This window comes from Capsicum annuum, chromosome 4 (assembly GCF_002878395.1).
Source record: "Capsicum annuum cultivar UCD-10X-F1 chromosome 4, UCD10Xv1.1, whole genome shotgun sequence".
Classification (NCBI taxonomy): Eukaryota; Viridiplantae; Streptophyta; class Magnoliopsida; order Solanales; family Solanaceae; genus Capsicum; species Capsicum annuum.
The window spans coordinates 49,118,178-49,124,291 of record NC_061114.1 but is presented as its reverse complement, the minus strand read 5'-3'; positions in this window follow the sequence as shown (position 1 = coordinate 49,124,291).

The following is a 6,114-nucleotide window of genomic DNA, read 5'->3' as shown; positions in this document are numbered from 1 at the left end:
TAAGTAGCTCCAAGCTACCTAAGTCCTTGTGGATTGAAGCTCTTAAGACGATAGTATAAACATTAAATCAAGTTCCAATCAAGACTGTCCCAAGAAATCTTTTGAGTCATTCAAATGTTGAAAATTAAGTTTAACACATATTCGCTTATGGAGATACTCGTACAAAGTAAGAATCTACAACCCACATGAAAAGAAACTAGATCTTATGATCATTAGGAGATATTTTATTCGATATGCCGAAAGGTCTAAAAGATATAGATTCTATTATCCATTTAACAACACTAGGATTGTGGAGTCAAGAAATAATTTTTTTTTAGAATGATATAATATATTTGAAATTCATCTGACTCAGGGCATACGTTGGATAGTTGGGTTGGGTACTGGGGGTGGTCCCCGTTCTTGATTGGACTTGGGATTATCATTACGACAAGGCCCCTAGTCGGGTCGTGTCAAGTTAGTATCAGAGCTTTAGGTTCTTGGTCAATTACGAGTCTACAAAGCCGTATCGAGTGAAGTGTGTGTAGTATGACACACTCATAACGGAGAGGCTACAAGGCATTTATAAATGCTTCAATTTCTTTGTATTCTGTTTTAAGATGCAAGGTCTAAGATTTTTTCTAATCTTGGTTTGTTTGATTTTTCAGATCATGCCTCGACGATCTGAGATGCAAAGTAACTCTTCTATCCCAACTAGGAACAATGTTGAAGGGACACGTATTACTCAAGGGGATCCATACTCGGTCTAGGGGTTCAGTCCCTAATATTTCTGGAGTTCCACCGATTCCTACTAGTTATCGTCAAGGTGAGGTGATGAATGCAGAATTTTGTCAACCGATTCATGCTATTACTTAGTTAGTTGTTGCTCAGGATGAGCGGGATGCATTTGATGTTTCTTTTATTGAGGACACAAGGGTTAGAGAAGGATCCATAGGATTTCTTGGATGAAATAGAGAAGATATTCAGGGTGATGTAGGCCACAGATATGGAAAAGGTGAATTTTGCAGCTTATCAGCTCAAGGAGTTTTCATACCAATGGTACGGAGAGTGGTGTGAGGATAGAGGTGATATTAAGGAGTTGTCCTTATGGGATACTTTATCAAATGCTTTTCTGAACTGTTTCTTTTCTCAGGAGCTAAGAAAAGTGAAGGTGGAGGAATTTGTCAATCTGAGATAAGGGAAAATGTCAGTCAAGGAATAAGACTTGAAATTTCATTAGCTGTCAAGGTATGCTACGAAATTGGTTTCTGATATAAGGGTGAGAATAAGAAAGTTCGCTTCTGACTGTCTCAGGAATTAATCTTTGAAAGTAAGACTGCGTTGCTGATCAAGGATATAGATATGTCTAGGTTGGTAGTTTATATGCAACAGATGGAGAAAGAAAAGAAGAAGCAAGTTGAATTTTGGGAAAGGCAGAATAGGGTGATGGACAACAACAAGGTGGTCGGGATGGTGGAAAGTGGCCAAAAAAAGTGGGGAAGTTCTGGTTCCTTATCTTTTGCTAGTGCTCTTTACCCGACGACTTCGGGTGATAGGCGTCAGCAGGGTGGTGATAATTTTCAGGTACAGCGTGTCCAATCTCAAGAAAGTGGGGCATAGTTGGCTTCTTCATGCGCTCTTTGTCGATTTTATGGTTGTCTTCATCAAGGATTTTGTGATAAAGGGAGGGATAAGTGTTTTAAATATAGTCAACCAGGCTATATGCTCAAAAATTATCCGGTTGGTAAGGGTGCTTTGGGAGCGATCATAGCTCCAGTTGCTTCATCTTTTACTATTTCACATAGTGGTGTTGCTTCGATGTTTGCTCTTACTTCTGGTGTCGGTGTTGGTTGGAATAGGTTATATGTTCTTGATACTTAGCAAGAATCCAAGGAATCTCCTAATGTCGTAACTGGTACATTATAACTCTTTTCTCGTGACATGTATTACTTGCTTGATCCAGGACCAACTCTTTCTTATGTGACCCCATAAGTGGTTGTATGTTTTGTTTTTGATCCCGAGGTTATCTCGAATCCTTTTTCTATATCTACCCCGATAGGTAACTCTGTTGTTGCTAAAATGGTCTATAAGGGGTGTATGGTATTTGTTGGTAGTAGGTAGACTTTGGTGGATTTGTTTGAGATTAATATGGTGGATTTTGATGTTATTCTAGGGATGGATTAGTTACCCTCTTCTTACACGCATCCTTAGATTGTCGGACCTGTAAGGTTGTTTTTAGGTTTCCCAGTGAATCGATTGTTGAGTGGGAGGGTGGTTCCCTAGCTCCTAAGGGGAGGTTTATGTCTTATCTTAGATCTTGGAGATTATCTCTAAAGGTTGTCTCTATCATATAGTCTGGGTTACAGATTCTAACTCGAAAGGTCCTTTTTATTTGGTTTTGGTGGTAAATGAGTTTCCTGAGGTCTTTCCAGATGATCTTCCTGGTATTCCTCTAGATAGGGAAATTGAGTTTGGTATTGATTTTGTTTCTGGTGCTCGTCCAATATTTATTCCTTCTTATAGAATAGCTCTGGCTAAGTTGAGGGAACTCAAAGAGAAACTTAAGGATCTTTTGGATAAGGGGTTTATTCGTCCTAGTGTATCCCTATATGGGGTGCATCAGTTTGATTCGTGCGCAAGAAGGATGGTTTCATTCGGATGTGCATCGACTATAGGCAGTTGAATAAGGTAACGGTTAAGAACAAGTATCCTCTTTCAAGGACAAATGACTTTTTTGATCAGTTACAAGGTGCTAAGTTTTTTTCTAAGATAGATCTTCAGTCTGGGTATCATCATCTTAAGATTAGAGAGGAGAATATCCCTAATATAGCTTTCTAAACTCGGTATAGGCACTTTGAGTTCTTGGTGATGTTATTTGGGTTGACTAATTCCCTGGAGACATTTATGGATATGATGAACAGGGTTTTCAGGCAGTTTCTGGATCTTTTTATCACTGTGTTCATTGATGACGTCTTGGTGTATTCTAAGAGTGAGGTGGATCATACTAATCATATTCATGTGGTGTTGCAGACCTTAAAGGAACAACAGTTGTATAGAAAGTGCTTCATGTGTGGGTTTTGGTTGAACACTGTGACTTTTCTTGGTCATATTATTTCTAGTGAAGGGATCATGATGGATCCTCAAAAGGTGGTTGTGGTTAAAAGGTGGCCTGACCCATTACTCCAATCGACATTCGGAGCTTCTTTTGTTTGGCAAGGTATTATAAGAGGTTTGTGGAGGGTTTTTCTTCTATAGCTGCCTCATTGACTAAGTTGACTCAAAAGAAGGTAAAGTTTTCTTGGTCGGATGTGTGTGAAGGGAGTTTCGAGAAACTTAAGGATAAGCTAACTTTGGATCTGATTTTGACATTGACTGAAGGTAATGAGGGATTTATGGTTTATAGTGATGCATCCCGAGTGGGACTTGGTTGTGTTTTGATGCAACATGGTAAGGTGATCGCTTATGCTTCCATGCAGTTGAAGGTGTATAAGGAGAATTATCCTACTCATGATTTGGATCTTTTAGCAGTGGGTTTTTCCTTGAAAATCTAGCGACATTATTTGTATGGAGTGCACATGGACATCTTTTTTGATCATAAGAGTCTATTGTATGTGTTCACTCAAAAGGAGCTAAATCTTAGGCAAAGAAAATAGTTGGAGCTTCTCAAGGACTATGATATGAGTCTTTACTACCACTCAGGTAAAATTAATGTGATTGCTGATGCTCTTAGCAGGTTATCCATGGGGTGTTTGGCTCATGTGGAAAAGCAGAAGTGGGAATTGGTGAAGGATATTCACCGACTGGCTAATCTTGGAGTCTATCTTCTAGACTTCGAGGATGGTGGTGTGTTGGTAAAGAAAGTGGTTTGGTCGTCTTTTGGTGCAAAAATTAAGAAGAAATAAATGCTAGATCCTATCTTGATGAAAATCAAGAGTGATGTAGGTGGGCCAAAGGTAATGGTATTCAAAATCAGTGTTGATGGTTCTTTGATGTACCAAGGAAAGTTATGTGTTCCTAACGTGGATGGTTTGCGTGAAAGGGTATTGGCTGAGGCACATGAATCACGCTATATTATTCATCCTAATTTGACTAAAATGTATCATGATCTCAAAGTGGTATATTGGTGGAATGGTATGAATAAGAATGTGGATAACTTTGTAGCCAAGTGCATGGTGTGTCAACAAGTCAAAGTTGAGCACATGAGGCCTGGTGGGTTGTATCAAGAAATTGAGTTATCCGAATGGAGATAAGAGGTAATCAATATGGATTTCGTTATTGGTCTTCATTGGTTTTGGAATCAATTTGATTCAATTTGGGTCATCATGGATAGGATGACAAAGTCCACTCACTTCTTGCCAGTGAGCAGTAACTTTTGGGCGAAGGACTATGTGAGGTTATATCTTGATGAGATAGTAAAGTTGCATGGGGTATCTATTTCGATTATCTCTAATCTTGGAACGTATTTTTCATCTTACTTCTGGCGGTCTTTTTAGAAAGGATTGGTTACTAAGGTGAGTCTGAGTACTGCTTTTCATCCGCAGATGGATGAGTAAGCGAAAAGAACTATTCAGACATTGGAGGATATGTTTTGGGTATGTGTGATTGACTATGATGGTAATTGGGTTGAGCATCTTCCTCTTGTAGGTTTTCTTATAATAATAGTTACCATTCTAGTATTGGAATAGCCCCTTTTGAGGCGTTGTATGGTAGGAGGTGTATATTTCCTATTGGGTGATTTGAGCTTGGTGAGGTGGATATGTTCAGCCCAAATTTGCTTTATCAGGCTATGAAAAAGGTGAAGGTGATACGAGATTGGCTTAAGGATGCCCAATGTTGCCAAAAGTCCTATATGGATGTAGGATATAGAGACTTGGAGTTTGATATTGGGGATAAGGTATTCCTGAAGGTATCTCCCATGAAGGGAGTAATGTGGTTTGGTAAGAAGGGAAAACTCAGTCCTCGATTTATTGGTCCTTATGAGATCTTACGGAGGGTTGGTAATGTGGCTTATGAATTGGAGTTTCCTTCTAGTTTGAGCTCCATTCATCCGTTTTTTTATGTATCTATGACGAGGAATTGTCTTGGTGATCTTTCTTCAGTGGTTCCTTTGGAGGACTTGGGTATCTCAGATTCTCTATCTTATGAAGAGGTCCTGGCTGAGATATTAGATCGGTAGGTTCGTTGGTTACGAACCAAGGATATGGCTTCGGTTAAGGTTCTATGGTGGAACCAAAAGGTGGAAAAGGCTACATGAGAAGCGGAGAGGACATGAAGTCTAAATATCCACATCTTTTTTCTGCTCTTGGTATTCGTACGGAAGGTATGTTTTCTTCAACATACTTTTGTTTTCAAACTTTGTTAAAGGAAAGGTTAATATCTTTGCATCTTTATTTTCTAACTTGGTTAAAGGTTGGATTGATATTTGATAATGCAAATGAATTGTGCTTCTGTTTACCCTACCTTATCCATCATTCGAGAACGAATGTTCCTAGTGGGGAGACTGAAACACCCTGGGTTTGGGACCCTTAGAAAATTTACTGAATTTCTGGGTTCTGGATAACATATGACCGTGAGTACAGTCGTACACTAGGGTACGAGTAGCATGCCTTGGTTGGTGGATTGGATTTGCTTTCTAGAATGGATACGACTTGGGTGGTATGAGTCGTATCGGTGGATACGGGTTATTTGGTTACTTCAATTAATCTTGGACTAGGTAACTTAAGTTGGATCTAAGTACGAGTGGCTCACCATGAGCCATAAGCCATGGTATGAATTGTACTATGGACTCGTATGATGGACAGTGTATAAACCTCTTGTGATTCTACTCTTCCAGGGGTACGGGTCAAAGGTATAGGTCATATGCTTTGGGTATGAATTGGTTTGGGTAAGTCATAACCTTTGACAGTGTTGGGTCTAAGGGGGAGACCTAGGGTACTAGTGGTGGGAACCACTACTGTTGAAGGGTACGACTGTTATGGTTAGTCGTACCCCTTGAGGGGAATTTTATGCAGTTTAAGTGAGGACAATCTGGATATTTCTCCACTCAACCTAATAAGGACCCACAACTTTTAACACATTCGGGAGGTTATTTGCCCAGTTATTTTATTCTTTAACACTTAGAAAACACTCTCTAATTCT